This window comes from Bufo gargarizans, chromosome 1 (genome assembly GCF_014858855.1).
Source record: "Bufo gargarizans isolate SCDJY-AF-19 chromosome 1, ASM1485885v1, whole genome shotgun sequence".
NCBI classification, from domain to species: Eukaryota; Metazoa; Chordata; class Amphibia; order Anura; family Bufonidae; genus Bufo; species Bufo gargarizans.
In genome coordinates this window covers 698551791-698577559 of record NC_058080.1, presented here as the reverse complement: position 1 = coordinate 698577559, position 25769 = coordinate 698551791, and the positions used below count along the sequence as shown (strand labels likewise).

General features: G+C 45.6%; 1 long non-coding RNA gene across 1 annotated transcript in view; it reads left to right on the top strand.

Moving 5' to 3' along the window:
- Positions 1 to 25769, top strand: part of LOC122936600 — a 50797-nt gene that overhangs the window by 15925 nt on the left and 9103 nt on the right. Inside the window, exons 2-3 of the long non-coding RNA XR_006389125.1 lie at positions 10958 to 11078; positions 11752 to 11911. This is a non-coding gene — a long non-coding RNA (uncharacterized LOC122936600). The remainder of the gene's footprint in view (positions 1 to 10957; positions 11079 to 11751; positions 11912 to 25769) is intronic.

Here is a 25769-nt window from a genome sequence, read left to right as displayed (position 1 = left end):
TAGAAATAACATAATAAACCTGAACCATGCAGGGTCATTGTGCACCAGGTCCCATGACGTAAAAGTCACAGCCATACAGTATTTTACAAAGACTGATGGAGTTGTCAGAGTGTTGTGTAACTTACGTAATTTATCTGTCTGTTAAATGAAGGCTGATGCCAAGTTTATTACATTTAAAGGAAACAGAGCTTTATACAAAGAGAGGGATAATTGGTTCCAGCTTTAAGTTTTGCGTTTGCAGCACATAACATGTCCACAGAAACGTGTTTGATTTCATAATTCAACGAAATATCTTTAAATAAACATACAAATTATGAGGTAAAAAATGCAGTTTATATGTTCAATTTTCATCCATAGAAACATAGAATGTGTCGGCAGATGAGAACCATTTGGCCCATCTAGTCTGCCCAATATACTGAATACTATGAATAGCCCCTGGCCCTATCTTATATGAAGGATGGCCTTATGCCTATCCCATGCATACTTAAACTCCTCCACTGTATTTGCAGCTACCACTTCTGCAGGAAGGCTATTCCATGCATCCACTACTCTCTCAGTAAAGTAATACTTCCTGATATTACTTTTAAACCTTTGCCCCTCTAATTTAAAACTATGTCCTCTTGTAGCAGTTTTTCTTCTTTTAAATATTCTCTCCTCATTGTAGCATCTGGTATAATATAATGTATAATGTTACACAGAGACCTATACTTCTATGATGTTATGGGAGAAATTATCAGGGTCATATAGGTGACAGAGAGAGTTTAGTCACCAAGAAGTGGGGTCGTCCTTGACGGGGCAGTGATCTGCTTTTAGGCAGGCACGAGTAGCCTTCGAGACATTGTAGCCACAGTCCTCCTTGACCCCAACTTCTTGGTTAAGCCTTATTTTGATCATGGACTACCAAACCCTGAGTAAGAAGGGCCTAGTGATATATCTTTCACTGTGGCCCTATACACTTGTATTCTTTGTATGTTGCTATAGCCTATACAAGCGACTACTTAGTTATTTTTTTAGACTGATTTGCATGACTTGGCCAGAGTTTTATCCATCTTCTATTTGATTTAGATGAGATTTGGGACCTCTTTTGGATATTTTATTGATTAATCTTTTAATGCTCTAATGCTAATAAAGTGGAGTTTTACATAAGACTTACCCTTATATCTGACATACCCTGTGTTGGGTTATATTGATGTCACAGTGCTATTCCTGATAACCGTCAGCTCATCTCCCTGTGTAATCAGGGATGTGCTGCCGATAATGAATTGAATAGAACAGAACGAGGGAGGAACGACTGTGGTAGCAATTGTTCCTTCCACATTACTGTAAGTGGACTATGGAATCAGGCCAGTGCAAATGAGTGCTTACAGTTGTTTTATCCTCCATCTGCGCCCACACTGCCCGGCACTGTAATAACACCCTAACGTCTCACCTTCCTTATTAGCTGCGGCTGATAATATAATCTAAATGACTTGTCATTACCTTAGGCCCAGATTTTCCACAGCAATCTCCGAACAGTGTGTGTATTGTTCACATTACATATCTAATATATAACAATCTTCAAAGACAAAAAGAAGTAAATATTAGGTAAAGAGGCGTAGACAAGACAGACATGTTATTAACCTTTATAGGCCATAGAGGCAGAATTACCCTTTTCTTAATTATTTAAAGAGGACCTTTCACCTGGAAAAACATTGTGAACTAAGTATCCTGACATATACAGCGGCACCCAGGGATCTCACTGCACTTACTATTATCCCTGGGCGCCGCTCCGTTCTCCCGTTATGTCCTCCGATATGTTCGGGGACTTGGTTATAGTAGGAGGAGACTGCCCTTGTTCTGCTGTGATTGGCCAGCGCTACAGCCTAGGAGGAGGAGACGCCCAGCAGAACAAGGGCAGGCTCCGCCTACTATAACCAAGAGTCCTAAGTCTCCGCCTACTATAACCAAGTCCTCGAACATACCGGAGGACATAACGGGAGAACGGAGTGGCGCCCAGGGATAATAGTAAGTGCAGTGAGATCCCTGGGAGCCGCTGTATATGTCAGGATACTTAGTTCACAATGTTTTTCCAGGTGAAAGGTCCTCTTTAACACAGTGTTTTTAGTGTCATTTGTGGATGACACACTGTTATGGGGAATCTATGGATGACACTGTTATGGGGGATCTGTGGATGGCAGTGTTATTGGGGATATGTGGATGACACACTGTTATGGGGGATCTGTGGAAGACACTGATATGGGGGATCTGTGGATGTCACACTGCTATGGGGGATCTGTGGATGTCACACTGTTATGGGGGATCTGTGGAGGACACACTGTTATGGGTGATCTGTGGAGGGCACACTGTTATAGGGGATCTGTTGAGGACACACTGTTATAGGGGATCTGTGGAGGACACACTGCTATATGGGATCTGTGGATGACACACTGTAATAGGGACATCTATTGCTATGGGGACATCTGTGACTGACATCTTGTTACGAGGACGTCTGTAATTAACACACTGTTATTGGATATCTGTGGCTGATACCAGGGGTGTAGATAAAGGTTCATGGACCCTGGTGCAAGAGTTCAACTTGGGTCCCCCTTCCCTCAGTGCTTTCTAGCAAGGAGCAGGGGGCTCACCTAGCCTTTCATCTGCCTGAGGCAAAAATTGAAACGCCGTCCCCCCACCCCCTATACCAAATTCTTAACCTAACCCCATCCCACCAGCTCTACTGTTAAAGATATAGCTGGAACACATTACATACAGTGCTACAAAGCACACAGGGTAATACATTGCCACATACCTCTTACATCTATTAATGTCTTCTCTGATACACATTTTTTCTTTCCTCATCTTCTCCATTCACACCAGATCGCCATGATGATTTCTATAAGTCATCTCTTGTCTCGGCATCTTAGTTTCCTACTTTCCCATCATCCTCACACCTTCTCAACACCCTATCCTGCCACCCTCAATACTGTGCCCCTCAGTACTATACTGCAAAAACAGTCCCCCTGAAAATACTAGAATATTAGTGCCACACAAAAGCACCCCCTTCAATCATTTTGGCACACAGTGCCCTAAAAAATAGCTGCATCTAGTGAATAGTGTCCCTGACACTAACAGTGTAAACATAATGTCCTCCAAAAATAATTGTACTAAGCTGATACTGTGCCAGGGTGCCCCCTACAGTAAAAGTTCCACCAATATAAATAATTATCTCCCAGAGTACATAGCGCTAACAGTGCTCCCAATAGTAATAAATTATGCCCCCATTTTTGCTCATATTAGTAATCATGTTCCCCATAGCCCCCCAGTACTAATATTTCTCCTTATAATGTGTGCCAGTATAAAAATGCCCCCCAATATGTGCCAGTACAAAATTAACCCCTTATAATTAGGGATGAGCAAATCGACTTTGGATAAAACATCCGAAGTCGATTCGCATAACAATTTGTTTGAATACTATACGGAGCAAGCTCTGTACATTATTAGAATGCTTGCTTAGTACAGTATTTAAACAAAACGAAGTATTAGGCGAATCGACTTCAAATTTTTCATCCGAAGTCGATTCGCTCATCCCTACTTATAATGCATGCCAGTACAAAATACAGTGGGATGCGAAAGTTTGGGCAACCTTGTTAATCGTCATGATTTTCCTGTATAAATCGTTGGTTGTTACGATAAAAAATGTCAGTTAAATATATCATATAGGAGACACACACAGTGATATCTGAGAAGTGAAATTAAGTTTATTGGATTTACAGAAAGTGTGCTATAATTGTTTAAACAAAATTAGGCAGGTGCATAAATTTGGGCACCACAAAAAAGAAATGAAATCAATATTTAGTAGATCCTCCTTTTGCAGAAATTACAGCCTCTAAACGCTTCCTGTAGGTTCCAATGAGAGTCTGGATTCTGGTTGAAGGTATTTTGGACCATTCCTCTTTACAAAACATGCTTAGTTTATTCAGGTTTGATGGCTTCCGAGCATGGACAGCTCTCTTTAAGTCACACCTCAGATTTTCAATTATATTCAGGTCTGGGGACTGAGATGGCCATTCCAGAACGTTGTACTTGTTCCTCTGCATAAATGCCTTAGTGGATTTTGAGCAGTGTTTAGGGTCGTTGTCTTGTTGAAAGATCCAGCCCCGGCGCAGCTTCAGCTTTGTCACTGATTCCTGGACATTGGTCTCCAGAATCTGCTGATACTGAGTGGAATCCATGCGTCCCTCAACTTTGACAAGATTCCCAGTCCCTGCACTGGCCACACAGCCCCACAGCATGATGGAACCACCACCATATGTTACTGTAGGTAGCAGGTGTTTTTCTTGGAATGCTGTGTTCTTTTTCCTCCATGCATAACGCCCCTTGTTATGGCCAAATAACTCAATTTTAGTTTCATCAGTCCACAGCACCTTATTCCAAAATGAAGCTGGCTTGTCCAAATGTGCTTTAGCCCACCTCAAGCGGCACTTTTTGTGCTGTGGGCAGAGAAAAGGCTTCTTTTGCATCACTCTCGCATACAGCATCTCCTCGCGTAAAGTGCGCTGAATGGTTGGACGATGCACAGTGACTCCATCTGCAGCAAGATGATGTTGTAGGTCTTTGGTGCTGGTCTGTGGGTTGACTCTGACTGTTCTCACCATTCGTCGCTACTGTCTATACAAGATTTTTCTTGGTCTGCCACTTCGAGCCTTAACTTGAACTGAGCCTGTGGTCTTCCATTTCCTAAATATGTTCCTAACTGTGGAAACAGACGGTTGAAATCTCTGAGACCGCTTTCTGTATCCTTCCCCTAAACCATGATCGTGAACAATCTTTGTCTTCAGGTCATTTGAGAGTTGTTTTGAGACCCCCATGTTGCTACTCTTCAGAGAAAATTAAAAGAGGAGGGAAACTTACAATTGACCCCCTTAAATAATCTTTCTCATAATTGGATTCACCTGTGTATGTAGGTCAGGGGTCACTGAGCTTACCAAGCCAATTTGAGTTCCAATAATTAGTTCTAAAGGTTTTGGAATCAATAAAATGACAACAGTGCCCAAATTTATGCACCTGCTAAATTTTGTTTAAACAATTATAGCACACTTTCTGTAAATCCAATAAACTTCGTTTCACTTCTCAGATATCACTGTGTGAGACCTCCATGTGAGACATCTATATCAGACTTCAGATCAGACCCCCTTTACACCTACACGTCAGACCCCCACATGAGACCTCAGATCAGGAGTCCATATCAGACATCTCTCCCCATTTCAGACTTTAGATCAGACCCCCATTAGACCTCTATGACAGACACTCCCCAATATCAGATCTCAAATCAGACCCCCTTTAGACCTTCATGTGAGACCCCCATATAGGAAACCATGTGAGCACACATTGGCTAGTGCTTTTTCCTATAGTGTGCAAGCATGACGACCACTGATGGATTGCAGGGTGGTCATAACCATGGAAACGAGCAGTATATAATGTAATGGAAAAATGAATCCAGCCAGCAAATGAAGCAATATGGATAAGAACAATACATTTCTAAGTGGCTTGTATTAACTTCCTCTACATAATAAATGCTACAGTATTTGCTGAAGTGACACAACCCCTTTAAATCAATAGTACTAGCAGTTAATACTGGGATAAAAGCCATATTACAAGGCCATATATTTAATAGTATGCTTTACTATTTCTCTTGCACTGTTCTCCAGGAGGAAGAAACTACAGACGCAGATTTTTTGTTTAGTCTCCACTGGTTTGGTCGGCTGATCTCACAACTCCTCTAGTTACAGCTTGCTAACTTTCACACTCTGTCTGTACTTGACTGTTGAATGTGATTGAGATCAACATGTCCTAAAGTGATACTGAACTTTTTAGGCCTTAAACTCTGTTCTGAGTCAATACACAGCCACCAGCTCTCGTACAACATGCATTGATACTCCACAGCTCTCTGTCAATCTCTGATTGACCCTTCTGAGGGCTTCCAGCTCCAGGACCTGTCCCAATCACACGCTGGTATCACACCGTGGTTTCATGGGTTCCACTTTTCCTCAGACTTCAGTCTCTCCTTAGGCCTGTCTCTCATGACCCACCATTGTGATCCCTCAGCCTAGACTGAGTACTCTGCCCAGTCTGGCATCATGTCTCACACTCACTGTGCACGCATGCACCAAACATTCATGTTTCTATACACTCCTCAACATTAAAATTGCTACACCAAAAATAAAAAGACATGGAATTATGGAACTCACAGGACTGATATGCAAATGATAAAAATGGAGAGAAAATATTCAAAACATCTTGATTTATTTAGTATTAAGTATGACTGCCATGCACAGAAATACATGCAATTACGTCAAAAGTCTTCTCGATGGTAAACAAGTCCAGACACACTGCAGGCCATGACACTACCTTTAGCCAATGCAGGCTGCTCACAGTAGCATGAGCTACATGTGGTCTGGCATCCTGTTTAGAAAGACTTCTGAGACACTTTGGAGAAATGACTGTACTATTCGTTCCATGACAATTTTAATGTAATGCCGAGCCATTAGTGTACCTGAAATAATGACTAGAGAGGTCCGGCTACCCTACGTTATTCCACCCCACACATTAATCCCGGGAATAGTACCCGGTGTGATGGTTCCCTTGTGACAGCCTCTTCATGACAGTGCCTATGTAGTCTCCTGCCCAACTTCTGGCTATCATTGTACCCGAGACAATAGTAGGACTTATCGCTGAAGAGGATAGACCTCCATTCCAGCCTTCATTGATGTCTTGCTGTGCACCATGATAGCCTTTGAGAACGGTGGCATGAGGTCAATGGAACAAAATAGCTGGATGTCTAGCTTGTAGCCCAATGTCATGAAAATGCCTTCTGATGGTTTGTGTAGACACTGTTTGCCGCCCTAGACTTGGGATGCGACGTCCAATTTAACTTGCAGTACAGAATCGATCACTATACACATAGATGGTTGGCTCTTCAAAAAAATCTGTAAACATATATTAATGAGCAAATGTAGATATATACAATACATCTAATTTATGTGTATAAATTTCATGTACACATGATCCTGGTCTAAATGTCCACCACGGGGCCCTCAACGTTAAAAATAACAAAAATACTGAAGCCCTGTCTTCATTAGGAATATTAATAGTAACAAAACAATTAATTGATTGATTTCATTGTGCATAATGCGTTCATTTTCACAAAGCAAAATTCAGTTGAGATAAAATATATTTCTATGGAAATCTGCTTGACCCTGCTCCTACCCCTATAACCCTTTAGCAGAGACCACTGGGTCCCTGCAGTGTCATCAATTAACAAAACAATGGCATTGAGACAGCAGTTTGTCAGTTCCTTCTGCAATGCTCCAGGTGGTGCCTAGACTTTATCAGTACTTGACATGAAAATTACAATACAGTATTAAACAGCTTCATAACATCACGTCAGTTCCCTTGATATCCAACAGTAGTTTACAATAATTTTGTAAGGTGTCAAGTGTGTAATTTGCAGTTAATTCCCCTTCCAGGCTATGGCTCAGGATTACACTTTGACTTGTGGTTACTGTTTGGTCAGCAGAGATTTCTCACACTGATATTGATACTGTAATTTGGATCTGGAATTTCCGTACAGGGTAGGTTGATTTTCAGATACCGGCCACCAGATGGCGGTGTGATTCCATATACTTTAACTGGGCCAGCCAAAATAGAGTGAATGCCATTTGAAATTGCTAATGTTTTACTCAACTTTTTCGAATTTACTGGTATGTTCTAGTTTGCTCAATCCTTTAACATCATAATGGACTTCCTGCTGTAAAAAAAAAGCCTAAAAGACAAAACAAAAAAAATTGGCATAAAGCACCATAAAAAAATGGAATATCCTCCACAAAGCAGTTATTAGTTCCAGGGTGCCACCAACATACAGTAAGCAGTCTTATGGATAAAATGACTAGCTCCTGAAAGGGTTAAGTGATTATATCAGCACCTATTTCCTAATATAGTTTTCAATAAAATACATACTGCTATGAAACATTAGATGATCGTGTGTTTGGTGAAGATCTATGGGGAGTTTTAATTGCCTCCCAGCTTCACCATGAAGAGACATAAGACTGTCTCCATAGCTCATTTCATACAAATGTTGTCACTCGGTCAGTCATATGATCACTTGAGACCAGTCATCTGGGATGTTCAGAGGACTCTTCAAATGATGCATTAAAGGGCTTGCCTGACCCCAAAAGCAAACCTAATTAGGGCAGGTACAGTTTTTAAAATAAATTGACTCACCAAGTCTCCACCACTCCCCTTTAGCTCTTAGGCCTCTTTCACACAGGTGTCGTGTGTGAGGGCTAGATAGGATGCGGGTGCGTCGCGGGAAAATGCGCGATTTTTCCACAAGAGTGCAAAGCGTTTTAATGCGTTTTGCACGGGCGTGAGAAAAATCGTCATGTTTGGTACCCAGACCCGAACCCGACTTCTTCACATAAGTTCGGGTTTGGGATCGGGGTTGTGTAAATTTTATTATTTTCCCTTATAACATGTTAAAGTAGATTAGGGATGGAGGGGTTAAAAAAATTTAATTAAATTAAACTCACCTCATCCACTTGTTCGCGCAGCCCAGCTTCTCTTCTATCTTGTTCTTTGATGACCTGGAAGGAAAAGGACCTTTGGTGACGTCACTGCGCTCATCACATGGTCCATCATGGTGATGGACCATGTGATGAGTGTGGAGCCATCACATGGCCCATCACCATTGTGATGGATCATGTGATGGACCATGTGATGAGCGCAGTGACGTCACCAAAGGTCCTTTTCCTCCCAGGTCATCAAAGAAGAAGAAAGAAGACAAGCCGGGCAGCATGAGGTGAATTAAATTTTTAATTTTTATTTTTTAACCCCTCCATCCCTTATGTCCTCTGCGGACCTGAAGTAAGATATCTCATATCTGTGGTCAGGTTTACTGGTGCAGCCATTCTCTGGCCTGAGTGTTGACGTGTTCCCAAGTGGCATGTGATCACAGAGGCTCCATGGTCAGGTGACACTTTGAGACATGCTGAGACCAGTGACTAGATGAGTGTCTTTTTAAAGTTATATTAAAGGGAGTGTGTTAGCACTTTTGACCATGTTCATTAGGTAGAAGCTGAGGAGAGCAGGACAAGCAAACCTTTTGTAGACATTTTCTCATCAGGAATAGTGTGAATATGAAGTTTTCTTCTGATAGCTTCTGCTCTTGCAGGTGTCCAGGAGGTGGAGCTACACTGTGATGTGCTCTTTGTATTGTGCTGCTTTACAGCTCCTCCGCTGTATTCTGAGTGACAGCTGTAGTATCCAACCACCTCTGTGACTCAGAGCAGAGGGGAGGGGCTGTGAAGAAGCTCAAAGTTGAGAATAAAAGTTCATATTCTCACTACTCCTAATGAGAAAAGCTGCACAAAATATATAAACGGAGAAAAATGGAAGGGGTTGGCTCACACCTAGTGGCTATGCACGGTGTTACTAGCTCACAAAAGGGGTGCCCTACCCCAAAGTGAAGTAATATAAAAAGCAGAAAAAGGGTGAGCGGGCACTCATACCATCTGGACCATAATGGATATATTAATTATATATTTATTGGGAGAATTGGATATACAATAAAAATCACCACATAAAATGCATAAATAAAACAGATAATAATAAAACACTAATAAAATGCAGATGGTACCAAAATTGATCTGGAAGTGGTGGAGCGTACTTTTATCCCACCAGGGATGTTGTTGAGAATGTCACTATTGTGACTTACTTGTTGTAAATCACCCTGGTTCGTGAATTACACTCAGTTCACAAATATTTCAAACCGCCAACGTGTGGAGGTCTCAAATCACCAACAAAGAAATGTACCGCTCTTTATTTGTATTGCAGGTTACTTGAGCCGGTGACTGCCCATTAATGGTCAATGGTGAGGAATATATGCAGTCCTGGCAAGTCCACTGTAGTAATTGCCTTTCAGTTATTAGAGTGACTCACACGGTCGATTCTCTGAATCACGTCACCGTGGTCCTATGTCCATAGGTAATAGTGATATGTAATCACTCGATATTGTGCTAGTAGGTAGAACTGATATACAGTAAACCACTTTCGGGTTCCTACCTGTCTCCTGTTGCAATGTCCCGCTGAGACGTCCACGTTTGTGTTGCACGAGGGGCGAGCGGTACACGGCGATCCTCTGAGTCCTCCGTCACACGCCTCAGGTCAGCAACAGCAAAGTCTCGCGAGATGACGCAATTAGGAGCAGTACCTTGTCCGCGGCATAGATTATGCTGGTACCTTAGGTTAAGTCGGCTTGGATTATCTTCGCATGGCCATGCAATCTTTAGTGGAGGTCCTGTGGCGCTTATTCCTTTTTACCAGACGCGTTTCGGGGCATCAGTGCACTGAGGAAGGGGTGTAGATGCCCCGAAACGCGTCTGGTACCATCTGCATTTTATTAGTGTTTTATTATTATCTGTTTGATTTATGCATTTTATGTGGTGATTTTTATTGTATATCCAATTCTCCCAATAAATATATAATTAATATATCCATTATGGTCCAGATGGTATGAGTGCCCGCTCACCCTTTTTCTGCACAAAATATATGTTTGTCCTGCTGCCCCAAGCGCCTACCTAGTGCTGTCAACAGTTCAGCATGGTAAAACTGCTGAAAGATTCCCTTTACACATTTTCCTGGCCCTAATTAATTTTGCTTTTAGGGTCAGATAACCCCTTTATCTCCTCATAGATTGTAAGCTATTACAAGCAGGGCCCTTATTCCTTTTGTTTTAATTTTCAACTTGTTTGTTGCCATGTTATTTATGACTCTGCTTGTACATGAACCCCCTGATCGTAAAGTGCTACGGAATATGTTGGCACTATTAAATAAAGATTATTATTATTATTATTAGGTTATACTATAACATCATCATTGCTCGTAGCATTTCATGGTTGCTTTCCTACTTTTTGCATTCCAGGTGTCGGGCGGTCACTACAGGACTGCTGTGTGCATACAAGTGCCAAACGTATACCATTTGGCGCCATTATCGGATATGAGATACAATCAAAGGATAAAGGATGCCCCATAGAAGCTGTGGTGTAAGTCATGTCTATGCACTAAGAACCAAGGGCTGGTTCACACGATCCGTCATTAACCACATTTCCTGGGTGACCGCAACTCCCCTGAACTGTAGTGACTGTAACATAGTCATTTATGGTCCAGTCAGTCTATACCTGATCGTAGAGCTATTGCAGTGTAATCACATGACAGATATTATTAAACAACAAAACCTTAGGGGGTCAATTACTATCCAGAAATATGTCTATAGTAGGCATATTTCTGGCACAGATTGCGCTGCAATCTGCAACTTTTCTCTGCCCACGCCAGGTCTAAAAAAGTAGGAGTGGGTTTAGGCGTAGTAAATGGTCTAAATGCTAGGAAGCCGTCTTACATTTAGAAGCCAGGGCCTCTACATAACTCTGGCGGATCCACCCCCAACTATAGGGAATATTAAGACCGATGCCTAAAATGCCGGTCTTAATAAATGACCCCGTTAGTCCTCATTCACACTCAGGATCCATATTCCTTTTTTCCCTTCATAAATGCACATGTCAATGGCTCACACTGAAAACTCTGGAAAAGGGCACCGGCTTCCACCTCTGGGAGTTGACACTTATCATGGAGGAAGGTTACACCACTTCTGGTGGATTTGTGTTGTCTTGGCAGATTATAATTACAATATAATGAGGTGGGATTTTTGTCTCTTTACAGATTTCAGACAAATTCTAACCCAACCAGGGATTTATGTGCCCCACAAGGCATACCATGGGTTAAAAAGTGGATAAAAAAACTGGACAAAGGTAAAAAAGAAATGGAGAAGAATGGGAATAAACCAAAGAAATCTACAAAACGTCAGCTGAATTGAGCCAAGGTGCAAACCTCAGTATGGTATAACCGGGCACAGTGTTTATGTAGATAGAAAAAAATCCTGTTCTGGTTATTTTATTACTATACAGTATGTCAAACTTTTTTTTAACCTTTTTCTTACCTCCACACAACTTTATACATAGTCATGGTAAGCTCTTAACCTAACCCGATATATAAAATATATATAAAAGAATGGGGTTACACTGAAATCTGCCGACGCCCCGGGGAGCTGCAGATCGCTTTGGCTGCATTGTCTTTAGAAAGCTGCAGTCACAGTAAGGACTCTGGAGACAAGATAAAGTGGTCTCCCTATGTGGCATATCTTTTAGAGATGAACGAATTTCATGTTATGAAATTCGTTCATGCTTCGTTTAGTGGTAAAACCAGAATTGCGTTATGGATTCCGTTACCACGGACCATAACGCAATTCTATGATGGAATGCATAACAGAATGCCTATTCATTCCATCATAATAGAAGTCTATGGGCTGCAAAACAGATCTGTCCTGTTTCTGTTATGCAGGAGACTCCCCTGCATAAAGGAAATGAGACAGATCCGTTTTGCAGCCCAAAGACTTCTATTATGATGGAATGAATAGGCATTCTGTTATGCATTCCGTCATAGAATTGCGTTATGGTCCGTGGTAATGGAATCCATAACGCAATTCACCTTTAATCAGTAAATGAAGCGTGAATGAATTTCGTAACCTGAAATTCGCTCATCTCTAGTTACTTTCAGTTTGCTAGGCCCATTGCTGAAACTGAAAAACTGGCCTGGTAAAGAAGGGAGGTGAACATTCTGGTAAAGAAGTGGTTAAACTGTGTTATACAGATCTATAAATTCTTTGCATAGCTATGGATGTAACATGACAGTCTACCACTAGAGGGAGCTTATGTATTGTTATTGTAAACTTCTAATCTCCTGCAATTGCCAGCTACAAATATAGAAAGGAGGGGGAGGGGGCGTTATTGTAGACATTGTCCAGGCTTCAGATATTGATGACTTAACTTCAAGATAGGTCACCCCTCAACTGATGCAGAGTACGACAGATTACCAAGAAAGAGTTTTTGGAATAAAAAAAAAACGTTCAATGTGTAAATGCGATGATGACATATGTAAGTGATTACAACATTAGAGCGAAAGGATACATTTATTGAGGAATACTGTATGACGGAAAGGAAGTGCTAGTACATGTTGGGCCGCCTCTAGCCTGGATATAAGTTGAGATACGGTTGGGCATGGAGGCATACAGGTTCAGTATGGTATACTGCCAGGCTCGGACTGGCCCACAGGGGTACAGGTGAATGCCCCGATGGGCCCCTGAGCAAGGGGGGCCCCTAGTCTACCACCCTCCCCAGTGTATTATAATAGACACGATCAGAGCTGAGATGACTTCTAGGTATGGAGGAAAGCTGCCAGTGTCCTCTTCTCCCCAGGACCTACCTACTCAAAGTTGCTGCAGGGAGCCCCATATTCAATCATCTGGTAGCATCTTTCTGCTGTGTGAGCAGGTAATATTTGAATGTATCCGTACAGTAGGCCCTCAAAATAAATTTTACTGGTGGGCCCTAGGCACCCCAGTCCGACTCTGTATACTGCAGCATGTACTGTATGTCCACAGATGTTGCAGCTGGGCCTGTACATCCTGCACACTCATAGGTTGCTTAGTCCCAGCTGGTCCCATATATGCTCAATATAAATCTGGTGAGGGGCAGACCAAGTAAGTGTTGTAATCCGGCAGACACGTTACACGTTCCTGGGAAACCCTTGCTGAGGATGAGCCTTATCCTGCTGAAAAATGCCAGTTGGAAGCCCTGCCATGAGAGGCAGCACATGTGGCCGCAGGATGTCCTGCACATATCACTGAGCTATTAGTATCCCTCGTATCACTTGTAGAGGTGACCGTCATATGCAATGGCTCCCCAGATCATCACACCAACAGTTGGGGCAGTGTGTTGCTCCACAGCAAAGGCAGGATTACCACTTCAGTCCCGCTAGCTAAAACCCCCTTAATGACCAGGCCACTTTTTTCAATTCTGCTCTACACTACTTTCACAGTTTATCGCTTGGTCATGCAACTTACCACCCAAATGAATTTTACCTCCTTTTCTTCTCACTAATAGAGCTTTCATTTGGTGGTATTTCATTGCTGCTGACATTTTTACTTTTTTTGTTATTAATCAAGATGTAACGATTTTTTTGCAAAAAAATGACATTTTTCACTTTCAGCTGTAAAATTTTGCAAAAAAAATGACATCCATATATACATTTTTCGCTAAATTTATTGTTCTACATGTCTTTGATAAAGAAAAAATGTTTGGGCAAAAAAAAAAATGGTTTGGGTAAAAGTTATAGCGTTTACAAACTATGGTACAAAAATGTGAATTTCCGCTTTTTGAAGCAGCTCTGACTTTCTGAGCACCTGTCATGTTTCCTGAGGTTCTACAATGCCCAAACAGTAGAAAAACCCCACAAATGACCCCATTTCGGAAAGTAGACACCCTAAGGTATTCGCTGATTGGCATAGTGAGTTCATAGAACTTTTTATTTTTTGTCACAAGTTAGCGGAAAATTATGATTTTTTTTTTTTTTTCTTACAAAGTCTCATATTCCACTAACTTGCGACAAAAAATAAAAAATTCTAGGAACTTGCCATGCCTCTAACGGAATACCTTGGGGTGTCTTCTTTCCAAAATGGGGTCACTTGTGGGGTAGTTATACTGCCCTGGCAATTTAGGGGCCCAAATGTGTGAGAAGTACTTTGCAATCAAAATGTGTAAAAAATGGCCTGCAAAATCCGAAAGGTGCACTTTGGAATATGTGCCCCTTTGCCCACCTTGACTGCAAAAAAGTGTCACACATCTGGTATCGCCTTATACCCATGCTGGGTGAGATAAATATCTTGGTCAAATGCCAACTTTGTATAAAGAAATTGGAAAAGTTGTCTTTTGCCAAGATATTTCTCTCATCCAGCATGGTTATATGTAAAATGACACCCCAAAACACATTCCCCAACTTCTCCTGAGTACGGCGATACCAGATGTGTGACACTTTTTTGCAGCCTAGGTGGGCAAAGGGGCACATATTCCAAAGTGCACTTTTCGGATTTCACCGTCATTTTTTACAGATTTTGATTGCAAAGTACTTCTCACACATTTGGGCCCCTAAATTGCCAGGGCAGTATAACTACGCCACAAGTGACCCCATTTTGGAAAGAAGACACCCCAAGGTATTCCGTGAGGGGCACGGCGAGTTCCTAGAATTTTTTATTTTTTGTCACAAGTTAGCGGAAAATGATGATTTTTTTTTCTTTTTTCCTTACAAAGTCTCATATTCCACTAACTTGCGACAAAAAATTAAAAATTCTAGGAACTCGCCATGCCCCTCACGGTATACCTTGGGGTGTCTTCTTTCCAACTTGTGGCGTAGTTATACTGCCCTGGCAATTTAGGGGCCCATATGTGTGAGAAGTAGTTTGCAATCAAAATCTGTAAAAAATGACCGGTGAAATCCGAAAGGTGCACTTTGGAATGTGGGTCCCTTTGCCCACCTAGGCTGCAAAAAAGTGTCACACATCTGGTATCGCCGTACTCAGGAGAAGTTGGGAAATGTGTTTTGGGGTGTCATTTTACATATAACCATGCTGGGTGAGAGAAATTTTACATATAACCATGCTGGGTGAGAGAAATATCTTGGCAAAAGACAACTTTTCAAATTTTTTTAGACAAAGTTGGCATTTGACCAAGATATTTTTCTCATCAAGCATGGATATATGTAAAATGACACCCCAAAACACATTTCCCAGCTTCTCCTGAGTACGGCGATACCACATGTGTGACACTTTTTTGCAGCCTAGATGCGCAAAGGGGCCCAAATTCCTTTTAGGAGGGCATTTTTAGACATTTGGATCCCAGACTTCTTCTCACGCTTTAGGGCCCCTAAAAAGCCAGGGCAGTATAAATACCCCACATGTGACCCCACTGTGGAAAGAAGACACCCCAAGGTATTCAATGAGGGGCTTGGCGAGTTCATAGAAATTAATTTTTTTGTCATAAGTTAGCGGAAATTGATTCTTTTTTAGTTTTTTCTCACAAAGTCTCACTTTCCGCTAACTTAGGACAAAAATGTAAATCTTTCATGGACTCAATATTCCCCTCAGCAAATACCTTGGGGTGTCTTCTTTCCAAAATGGGGTCAGTTGTGGGGTGTTTGTACTGCCCTGGCATTTGAGGGTCTCCGCAATCATTACATGTATGGCCAGCATTAGGAGTTTCTGCTATTCTCCTTATATTGAGCATACAGGTAATGAGATTTTTTTTTCCGTTCAGCCTCTGGGCTGAAAGAAAAAAAAGACCGGCACAGATTTCTTCATTCGCATCGATCAATGTGGATGAAAAAATCTCTGCCAAAAAAAAAAAAAGGGAGGGGAAAGGCGTCTGCCAGGACATAGGAGCTCCGCCCAACATCCATACCCACTTAGCTCGTATGCCCTGGCAAACCAGATTTCTCCATTCACATCAATCGATGTGGATGAATAAATCATTGCCAGGATTTTTTATTTATTTTTTTATATACAAAGTGTTTGCCAAAGCATAGGAACGCCGCCTCCTCCTCAGCTCGTATGCCTTGGCAAATGTATCTTTAACTGCAGAGTAGAAATCTCGTCTTGCAGCGCCGCAACGCAATAATTTTATTAACTTTGGAACAGAATATATAAACTTTAACTTTTTGTACTAAACATTAACCTTTTTGCTTACTCGTGTTTTTTTTTTTTTTTTTTTTACCTTTATAGAACAAACCTCTCCTTCCCCATGGGTCAATGTGCAAAGCGCACATCGCCCAAAGATGTGGCGAAGTGCGTTATGCACTTTGTCCCAGGTGAAAGGAGAGGTTTGCAGCAGCTGTGAGTGAATGGGCCCTAATAGCCCTGTGTGCCTGTCCTGGTGAGATGTGATCCCTATGCTAAGTGTACCTGTGTGTGGTACTTCCGGAAACACTCTCCAAAGCATAGGGCAGGGTGGTCAGGACAGTCAGGACAGAAATAGCGGGTGTCACGCCTTATTCCACTCCTGCTACAGACACGACATCTTTTTCGGGGTGACTGTTGGGTTGAGGTACCAGGAACGACATTGGGGAAATGTCGCTCGTGTAGACGGCTAACTACACTGGTGGATGGGGCCACGGAACCTCCTGGGTACAGGAGGTTCTCGATGATCTCTTCCTGAAATTTGAGGAAGGATCCAGTTCTCTCAGCCTTACTGTAGAGAACAAAACTATTATACAGAGCCAATTGAATTAAATATACAGACACCTTCTTATACTAGCGTCTGGTTCTGCGGGAAACTAAATACGGAGACAACATCTGGTCATTGAAGTCCACCCCTCCCATGTGAAGGTTATAGTCGTGGACTGAGAGGGGCTTTTCAATGACACGGGTTGCTCGCTCAATTTGTATTGTCGTGTCTGCGTGAATGGAGGAGAGCATGTAAACTTCACGCTTGTCTCTCCATTTCACCGCGAGCAGTTCTTCGTTCCACAGTGCGGCCCTCTGCCCTCTTGCAAGACGGGTGGTAACGAGCCGTTGGGGGAAGCCCACGCGACTAGTTCGCGCGGTGCCACAGGCGCCAATCCGTTCTAGAAACAAATGCCTAAAGAGGGCCACACTTGTGTAGAAATTGTCCACATAAAGATGGTACCCCTTGCCGAATAAGGGTGACACCAAGTCCCAGACTGTCTTCCCACTGCTCCCCAGGTAGTCAGGGCAACCGACTGGCTCCAGGGTCTGATCTTTTCCCTCATAGATCCGAAATTTGTGGGTATAGCCTGTGGCCCTTTCACAGAGCTTATACAATTTGACCCCATACCGGGCGCGCTTGCTTGGGATGTATTGTTTGAAGCCAAGGCGCCCGGTAAAATGTATCAGGGACTCGTCTACGCAGATGTTTTGCTCTGGGGTATACAAATCTGCAAATTTCAGGTTGAAATGGTCTATGAGGGGCCAATTTTTGTGGAGCCGGTCAAAAGCAGGGTGGCCTCTGGGACGGGAGGCGGTGTTATCGCTAAAGTGCAGGAAACGCAGGATGGCCTCAAAACGTGCCCTGGACATAGCAGCAGAGGACATGGGCATGTGATGAATTGGGTTCGTGGACCAATATGACCGCAATTCATGCTTTTTAGTTAAACCCATGTTGAGGAGAAGGCCCAGAAAAGTTTTAATTTCGGAAACTTGGACTGGTTTCCACCGGAAAGGCTGGGCATAATAGCTTCCCGGGTTGGCGGTTATACATTGTGTGGCATACCTGTTTGTTTCGGCCACAACTATGTCTAAGAGCTCCGCAGTCAAGAACAGCTCAAAAAATCACAGGGCCGAACCGATCTGAGCTGTCTCAACCCGAACTCCAGACTGGGCAGTGAAAGGGAAAACTACAGGTGCGGCTGAAGTTGGGGACTGCCAATCAGGGTTTGCCAGCACCTCAGGGACTCTAGGGGCTCTACGGGCACGTCTTTGCGGTGGCTGCGACGGGGTCACTACTGCTCGTGCCACCGTACCAGCTTCAACTGCCCTTCTGGTGCTCGCCACTTCACCAGGTTGTACGGCAGTGCTGGTACTAGGTCCAGGGAGGGCTGCGCTGCTGGTGTATGCCTCACCACATAATCCGACAGCAGCAGCCCCACTCTGCTGCTCTTGAAGCGGATCCTGCGCAACCTGTGGTCTAGCGACACGGGGCCGGGTACGCCTGGTGCTATCAGGGACCTCAGCCTCCTCGTCCGAACTTTGGGTCAGAGAGCCACTGCTTTCTACAGGTTCGTATTCTGACCCGCTAGATTCATCAGATGAGGGTTCCCATTCCTCATCCGACTGGGTCAGAAGCCTGTAGGCCTCTTCAGAAGAATACCCCCTGTTTGACATTTGGGCAACTAAATTTAGGGGTATTCCCTGAGACTACCCAAGAAAAAAAGCAAGCCTGTCTTACAAAGGGGAGGCTAGCGAAGTACCGGAGGCCGCTGCGGTTGATAAAAAATATCAAAACAGATTTTTTTATCGCCGCAGCGCGTGTAAAGTGAATGTGCAGTGATCAAAAAAAAAGATTTTTTTTGTCACTGCGGTGGGGCGGGTGTGGGCGAACGCACGTGTGGGCGACCGATCAGGCCTGATCGGGCAAACACAGCGTTTTGGGTGGAGGGCGAACTAAAGTGACACTAATACTATTATAGATCTGACCGTGATCAGTTTTGATCACTTCCAGATACTATAAAAGTACAAATGCTGATTAGCGATACGCTAATCAGCGAATCAGTGACTGCGGTGCGGTGGGCTGGGCGCTAACTGATCCCTAAACTACCTAACCAAGGGGCCTAAACTATCCTAAACCTAACGGTCAATACCAGTGAAAAAAAAGTGACAGTTTGCACTGATCACTTTTTTCCTTTCACTAGTGATTGACAGGGGCGATCAAAGGGGTGATCAAAGGGTTAATTGGGGTTCAGGGGGGTGATCTGGGGCTAGTATGTGGTGTTTGGTGTACTCACTGTGTAGCCTGCTCCTCTACTGGATCCAACTGACGAAAAGGACCAGCAGAGGAGCAGGGCAGCCATATAACAGATCATATTTACTAATATGATCTGTTATCTGGCTTCTCATTGGATTTTTAAAAAATCATCAGCTTGCCAGCCGCGATTATTGGCTGGCAAGCTGATGACGCGACCCCCCTTGACGACATGCCGGCCCGAACTGCGCATGCGCGGGCCGGCAAAGCGCGTCATCTCGAGTCTCGCGAGATGACGCGTATATGCGTGACTTTGCGCAGCGCTGCCGCCTCCGGACCGCACATCTGCGTTAGGCGGTCCGGAGGCGGTTAAAGTGCTCACCATGAGGCCTCCATACTCGAACTAGACCATTGTCAGATGCCAAACAGAACCTGGATTCATCACTAAAGACTATTCGGTTTGAGTCCGTAGCAGTCCAGGTTTCTCATTCACTACACCACTGCAAACAAAGGCGACGGTGGCTGGCTGTCAATGGCGGGACATGTAATGGGCACTGTGACAACACATTTCCTTTTGCTAAAGTGCCTGGAAGTGGTGTGTAGTGAAGGTGCCACCTGTGTCTGGATGGTGGACAACAAATCTGTGAGAGCAGCTTGTGCTTGTCAGCGGTTCAAACAATCCTCTCTACCAGTCATCTGTCTGCCTGTTTGCTGTGTGTCTCTGGCCTCACGTACCTCCTACTCTGAACACCTCCTAATGGCTCGGTCAGAACGGCCTAGATGGTTGGCAATTCATGACGGGGGTATTGGTTATCTGTCGTCCGACCCCTACCACTCCCCTTTTCTTTACCAAATTCCCGAAACTAACTCCACCCATCTCTCAACTCAACCTGTCCCCAAATGACACACAGACACCGATCTTGGAATATCAGCCACAGCAGCCGTCTTTTATTAACAAATAAACATAACATTTAATAAATAACAATTCCCCCCCCCCCCCGAGGGGAGGTCCTTGAAGCCCCCAAACAACTGCAAAAACCCCACTGAGTGAGCCATCTTGCCTCCAGCCGTTGCCCTCCAGCTCAGAAGCACCACTGAATGGCCCCTTTAAAATCCGTCACCACTGGGAGTCCAGCTCCAACCATGGAGCCCTCCCAGCATCCTCCTCTGTGAATATGACCAACTTCAAGGACCTCCCCCCGCCACAGCCACCGTGACACCTACACAGCCCTACCTGCCCTTCTAGACACTAAAACTCCTCCCCCTAAACCTACAACAAAAGGGAGGGTGGGCGGGAGTTCACCTCAGGTTTTACCCAAAATGGCCCCCGTCCTCCACTCTGCTACCCTATTTAACCCCTTGACCACACCCCTACACTCAAACCACCCAATCATCCTTTTCCCAGATTCCTCCTCCCATCTCCACTAAACTCTATCTAACCCACTACCAGGGGTCTCCCTAAACCAATCCCCCGTCATGATGCCCTCCCCTAAGGCTACGCCCTTCAGTCCGGCCATAACTTGACGGGGGTATTGGTTATCTGCCGTCCGACCCCTACCACTCCCCTTTTCTTTACCAAATTCCCGAAACTAACTCCACCCATCTCTCAACTCAACCTATCCCCAAATGACACACAGACACCGATCTTGGAATAAATCGGCCACAGCAGCTGTCTTTTATTAACAAATAAACATGACATTTAATAAATAACAATTCCCCCCCCCCCCCCCCGAGGGGAGGTCCTTGAAGCCCCCAAACAACTGCAAAAACCCAACTGAGTGAGCCATCTTGCCTCCAGCCGTTGCCCTCCAGCTCAGAAGCACCACTGAATGGCCCCTTTAAAATCCGTCACCACTGGGAGTCCAGCCCCAACCATGGAGCCCTCCCAGCATCCTCCTCTGTGAATATGACCAACTTCAAGGACCTCCCCCCGCCACCGACGCGAAGACTTGACCACCTTAAGACTGAGCGTTCCTCCACAAACGCAAGGCCACCTCAATACCTTCCTGGATTGCCAAGCACCACATGTCCAGACCAACCGCATTTAAGTGCACACCGTCAGCCCGCCAAAACTCCCCCACACCCTTCTCAGGCTCCATATGCCTCACTGCCACTGCCCCATTCCTGGCCATGAATCGACCCATTGCCCGGTTTACCTTAACACGGGCCCTGTTCACACCCTCCACGGACCGCGCCTCCCTCCACACCATCCTAGGGACTATATCAGACCATACCGTCACCATCCGTGGGAACAACGCCCAAACCCTCAGCAAATCAAATTTAATGGTCTGCAACAACTCCCGGAATGGCCGCGCTACCAGGTCATTCCCTCCCACATGCAAAACCAACACCTCGGGTGCCCTATCCTGCCTCACAAACCTGTGAATCTCTGGCAACACCCCCGCCCAAACCATACCCCTCCGCCCTAGCCATCTCACCACCGCCACGGACCATCCGGCCGAACCGCTGCCCGGACAGCCCCCCAAAAGACATAAGAATGTCCGAGGATCCACACTAGGGCCGGCACTGCCTTTTCTGCAAAGAAAAGAAACCAAGAACAACCAATAACGGCATTGCATACATAACTATCCACCTACCAGCCCCCCCGCCCGTTCCCTTACAAGCTTTGCAAACGAATATAAGATCTAAACCGAACCGATTCCCACCGCCCAATCCTTTTTATAATCTCATCGCCCAACCCCCACCTCGCCGCTTCCGTTGCCGCCCCGATTCTAAATGAATGACCCGAATACCCGTCAGGCCCCAAACCCAACCGAACCAGACATTTCGAAAAAACCGCCGCAAACTGGAAACGAGACAAAAAAGAATCATCCCCATGCACTAACAACGGCAACGTATCGCTCCTCCTACCTTCCCAATATTCACGCAGACTCAACACCGGACACATAGCGCACTCCGGGACCCCAAACAGCACTACCCTCCGCCCCCGTCCTTCCGCATCAGTCTTAGACCGGCGAATCACGAACTCCAGCCTGTCCTGAAATAACTCCACATCCGTCCTCCGCAACCCCCCTGCCCCACGCACCGTCAGACTAACCAATTCCCCCACCCGTAACGCCCCAAAGAACGCCATTGAAAAGGCTAACCGGAACAAACGAACCTCCGAGGCGGAAGCACACACCACCCCCAGTTGCTCCCCCAGTCTTAACAATAACCCGAAGGACACAGGTCTCCTGCCATCACTCCCTGTTCCAGCCCTGCGCCACCCCTTCAACGCCCGCATCACCAAAAATGACTTAGTCACATCCGGCCGCTGTCTACACTTAAAACCGAACGCCAATCCGGCCATGCAACTATTAATCTTTGCTACAGACCAACCTTCCTCCCTACAGTGACCCACAAACAACAACATAGGAACCTCCAGCTCCCCCTCCCCAACCCCCAACTTACTGCACCAATCCTCCCAGTACTGCCAAGATTTTAAATACAACTCCCACGTCCTAGGCACCAGCGATGCCTGAATGAGACTTGCTACCGTTCTTCCAGTACCTCCCATAGAAAACTCGGGCATTCCCTCCCAAACTCCGCCGCGTCTGGAGCCAACTGCCGGAACCGATCCCACTGTGAACGAGAAAGAGCGTCAGCTATACCATTATCTACCCCAGGAACATGCACCGCCACCACCCACGCATTGATCAACAGACACTCCAACACCAACTGTTGCAACAACCGCACCACCAATCCTGACGAGGCTGACAACCCATTTATCGCTTGCACCATTCCCAAATTATCACAGTGGAACCGAACTTTTCTGTCCCGGAACACTTCCCCCCACAACACCACAGCCACCACAATGGGAAAAAGCTCCAACAAAGCCACATTCTTTACCCAACCTCTTTCCACCCAGCTGTCAGGCCACCGACCCGCACACCACTCCCCCCGGCAATAGACCCCAAAGCCCTCACTCCCCGCTGCATCCGAAAACAACTCAAAATCAAACGAATTTACCACATCACCCATAAACAGAGAGCGACCGTTATAACAATCCAAAAAGGAACTACACACCTTCAAGTCCGCTCTCAACTCCTTCCCCAAACGAACATAATGATGTGGTGCGACCACCCCCGCCGTCGCCATAGACAACCTCCTACAAAACACCCTCCCCATGGGCATAATCCGGCACGAGAAATTAAGTTTTCCAAGCAGCGACTGAAGCTCCCTCAACTGCAGCGTTTTTAAACGACACGCCCTCGCTACCTCCCCTTTCAAATCCTCCAACTTATCCAAGGGCAACCTACACTCCATCCTAACCGTGTCAATCACAATCCCTAAAAAACTCAACTCCGTGACCGGCCCGACCGTCTTATCCGAGGCCAATGGGACCCCAAAACCCCCAAACAATGACTGTAACATATGCAACAACAATGCGCACACCCTAGACCCCGACGGACCAATACATAGGAAATCGTCTAGGTAATGAATAATAGACTCACAACCCGCCGACTCCGCCACTGCCCATTCAAAAAATTAGCTAAACGCCTCAAAGTACGCACAGGACAGGGAACAGCCCATAGGCAGACATCTATCCACAAAAAACTCCCCCTCCCAAAAGCACCCCAACAAATGCAAACAATCCGGGTGAACCGGCAGCAACCGAAACGTAGCCTTGATGTCAGTCTTAGCGCCCCCCTCCCAAATTTTTTAACCCACTGCACTGCCACATCAAATGAGGTATACACCACCGAACACAAGGCGGGGTCTATACCGTCATTGATCGATGAGCCCTTCGGAAAAGACAAGTGATGAATAAGCCTAAACTTATTCTTCTCCTTCTTCGGAACCACCCCTAATGGCGACACCCGTAAATTCGGCAAAGGTGGGTCCAAGAATGGGCCCGCCATCCTGCCTAGACTGACCTCCTTGCTAAGTTTTTCCGCCACCACCTCCGGATGCTCCAACGCCGACCTCAAATTTTTCTTAACCAACATCCCATCACACTGAACAAACGGTATCCGAAAACCAACCGAAAAACCCTCCCACAATAAGGCTGCCGCATCCCTATCTGGATATCTATCTAGAAACGGGCCCATCCTTCCCAGACGTACTGGCGTCTCCCCCTTTGCTATTAAAATCCCCCCCCCTGTCTGTTGCCCCTAAAGCACCGCGTCGCTCGTGCGACCCTCCACACACCGAGCATTTGTGTTTAAATTTACACTTTGCTCCGAATTTGCACGTCCCATCATTGAATGCGAAACAAAGCCCTTTCGCAGATGCCGCCGCGACATTGGACTGCCCCCCGCCTCCTGCATCCTGCATCCATGTTTCTTCTGGTGCAGGCACTGGTCGCAGCAGAGTAAGGGGACGTAGCAGCAGGAGTCGCAGCGAGAGGCCTGAGCTCCCGGTGTCATCTAGCGGTCGTGTCTTGACCAGCAACCCAGCAGTTCTTGAATGGTTGACTCGGTCATCCACTTCGTCCCAAATGACATCAGACACCCCCAGCCAAGAGTCGGTGGGTTCTTCAGACACAACCCTTAGTTGGCATGGCCCGGGAGCAGGCCTTGTGCCCTAACATGTCCTCAACCTGCCTCTGTCCTTTTCTGTTCCATCAGCTAGACAAGTATTATATGCTGTACACTCAGCTCCACTATACAGCGAGGACGAGCTACTAGAGGACAGTCAGCAGCTACTGGCCAGCCAAGTAGGGATGAGGAGAGTGGCGTGGGAGCTGGTGTTGCGAGCTGTCAGGCTCAAGACCCAGAGACCGTTGAGGAGGAAATCAGTTATGTGCAGACAGTACTCGATGATGTAGCTGATCTCACTTGGAAGGGGCTTCATCATCATCGGGAGCAGAGGGTGGCAGCTTGCCCGTGAGGCAGCGGCAGAGCCAACAAGTCGCTAGCGTGGCCGGGAGTCAGCAGGGTGGCAGCAGTGGGAGATCGGGAGCCAAACGTGCCCGGGGTAGACTACCCGCTTCTCAGGAGCCTACCTGCCTGGAAAGTAGTGGTGCAGGGGTTCACGGAAGCAGCAGTGGTAGCACTCAGTCTGTGTGGAGCGTTGGGGGTAAAATCACCTACTCGGCGGTGTGTCAGTTTTTTGTTAAGCCGCCGGAGGTGGTGAACATGGCCATTTGTAGAATCTGTGGGCAAAAGGTGAAGCATGGCCAGGGTGCCAATGTTGGCACCACGGCCCTGCATCAACATATGCAGCGTCACCATAAAGTGGCCTGGGAGAACCATGGCTCTGATGTGGTGGTCCAGCCTGACGCAGCAACTGCTGCATCACCCAGTGGCACGTACCCAATTTCAGGCAGTCAAGGCTCCACCACCTCAGCCGAAGGGAGCTGTCTGTCCTTCCCATCATCTGCTGGTCCTGATGCTCCTCCTCCTCCTCGTCAGTCATTCTGTCAGCAATCGA